This window comes from Poromitra crassiceps (genome assembly GCF_964638095.1).
Source record: "Poromitra crassiceps genome assembly, chromosome: 14".
Taxonomy (NCBI): Eukaryota; Metazoa; Chordata; class Actinopteri; order Beryciformes; family Melamphaidae; genus Poromitra; species Poromitra crassiceps.
Genome location: NC_139633.1, coordinates 7193003 through 7195502, shown reverse-complemented (window position 1 = coordinate 7195502; position 2500 = coordinate 7193003). Strand labels below are relative to the sequence as shown.

The 2500-nt window shown below is 44.2% G+C and overlaps 1 protein-coding gene across 1 annotated transcript in view; it reads left to right on the top strand.

The window, feature by feature from the left end:
• LOC310788793 (LIM domain-binding protein 3-like) overlaps positions 1–2500 on the top strand; it is an 84776-nt gene that overhangs the window by 40094 nt on the left and 42182 nt on the right. The gene's annotated exons all lie outside the window — the stretch shown is intronic.

The window sequence follows — 2500 nt, the reverse complement described above, 5'->3', positions numbered from 1 at the left end:
CCCCCCCCCCTCCCTGTCTCCTCCCTTGCCCCTCACTCCTCCGTCTGAAGGGAGAGTGTGCCCAGCTGAACGGCCGCCTGTCGGCCCACGGCGCCTCCTCGGCTCCCCCGGAGGCCGAGGTGGGCTCTCCCGGGAAGAGCCGGCAGTACAACTCTCCCATTGGTCTGTACTCAGAGGAGACTCTGAGGGAGGCGGCTCTGCTCCAGGCGGGGGGGTACGTAGAGCCAGAGCCTGAGTCCGGATCAGCACCATCTCACACAAAGTTCTGAAATGAGCACAAACTCGCAAATATGACATTGAACCAGGAACTGTGACAAAACATGAATTGGACATTTTCAGCTAAAGGCTAAAGGTTCACTTTAGATTCAGTTATAGTTCACCCAAAATTGACAATTCTGTCATCATCTATACTCACACAAATGAAAAACAGGGGAAATGTGTTAGTGTTAGTATATATATATATATATATATATATATATATATGTATATATATATGTATATATATATGTATATATATATATATATATATATATATATATATATATAACACAGGGAGGTTGTCAGCAAAACTGGGTAGCAGCCTTCTTCAAAACAACTGAAGTCACTGGGGACCTGAGGGGCCGGTTGCACACAACACCTTGAGTTAAGATTTTCCTTAAAGTCTGAGTTAAGGTTTCCATAAAATAACAAAAACCCACGAAACACCCTTAAGTCTTCTCCTTAAAGGTACATTCAGCGATGTTTTTATGTTAAAATAAGTGTTAAATGGCTCTATACTCTGACAGCAATCACTGAAATAGTGTTTGGTCAGTGACTTGAAACACCCAACCCCCCCCGCTGTCCTCTCCTGTTGTCCTGCAGGCAGGGTGGACGTATATCTCCAAAAATACATATAGCCCTTTAGGCATCGCGATCTGACCCTCCGTTTCCCAGAAAATGTCAACTTTTCTCTGATTGGACAAAAATTGGTGCTGACCTCAAACTATCCAAAAGTTGACATTTTCTGGGAAACGCAAGGTCGGATCGCGATGCCTCTGAAGGACTATATTATATATTATATATATATTATATATATATCTTTTCAACCCGAGTTACGGTTTTAACACTTCGCCTGCCTCCAACATGTGATTTGGTGTTCGTTTCAGGTGTTTGTGTGAGATCAGGTTGTCCAGATCAGAGGCTCCACTTCTTCAGCTCTCAGAACCAGATAGGAGGACATCTCAGAACATTCAGTTTGTCGGTGGTAGTTTTTGTTCTTAAACAGATCGGCTCGGAAAGTGATTTTTGAAAGGCAGAAATCTCAGCAGCTGGCAAAATAATCAACCAGTCACTGGTATCAAGCTCACAGATGTATTATGATGAATTTTCTCTCTGCCTGCACCGAGCCCTGTGGGTTTTCCCAGCCGGGGGAGGTTAGCTGCAGGCCCGGGCAGGCTGGCTTTCAGACACCGCTACACTAGTCTCAACGCCAGACCCATGAGAGTTCTTACGCTGATACACTACATTACTGCATGCTGCAGAGCTCTCTCTGGGTCTGATCAGGGCCGTAGCCAGGGTTCCGAAATAGGGGAGGTCCAGCAAGGGGAGGCGGATTCGGTGGCGCCCGTCAGGGCGCCGCCGGAAAAAATTTGAGGGTTTTTTTCCCCCTTTTTTAGCCATATTTAGAGTAATATATCATTTTAAATCAACATTAGGATTATACTGTTGTGATGTCATTATTCAGTATATTCTCTTTCATGTCACCACCTGCTCAGCTCTCCTGTCAACATAATTGTAACTAACAAACACAAACTGTTTTAGCCAAATTCATATCAAAATGACACCTACAAACACAGGTACACAACCCAAGCCGTACACAACACACAAAGTCATCATCGATAATAAAAAAAAACATACAGAGGGACATTTATTTATTCCTGATAGGAACGATTGAAAAATAAAATAAAATATATTATGTTGTTTTTAACTTTACACCACCTCTTTTTGTTACTTATTGGGTCATGAAACTGAAACCATGCATATAGCCACCTGCATACCTGACTTCGGGAGCTTGGCAATTGGCATCATGCATGATTAGCCAGTAGCATCCCAACGTGTCACACAGGTAACATTACTTAAGAGACAGACTAGACACTTACTTTCTTGGTTGTTGCTAAAAAATCTGTCAGTGTCACTCACTGTCTGTCGTTCACTCGGTCACTGTCTCGCAGCTCGCTCACCTTCAATTATCTCGCCAGGCAGACAGAGAGTCATCACTCACCACCATGCTGCTGCTCTCTCAGAATCAAGTTACCGCGGACGCGGCGTCAGATGACTTCCTGCCTGACCTGCCTTTCGTTTCAAAATAAAAGAGATCCCGTGTTTTTCATGCTTTTCCATGCAGATTGTTTTATTTTTTTCTCTGAAATATTAGGGGAGGTCCGGACCTCCCCGTTCTCATAGCTAGCTACGGCCATGGGTCTGATACACCACGTTACTGCATGCTGCAGAGCTCTCTCTG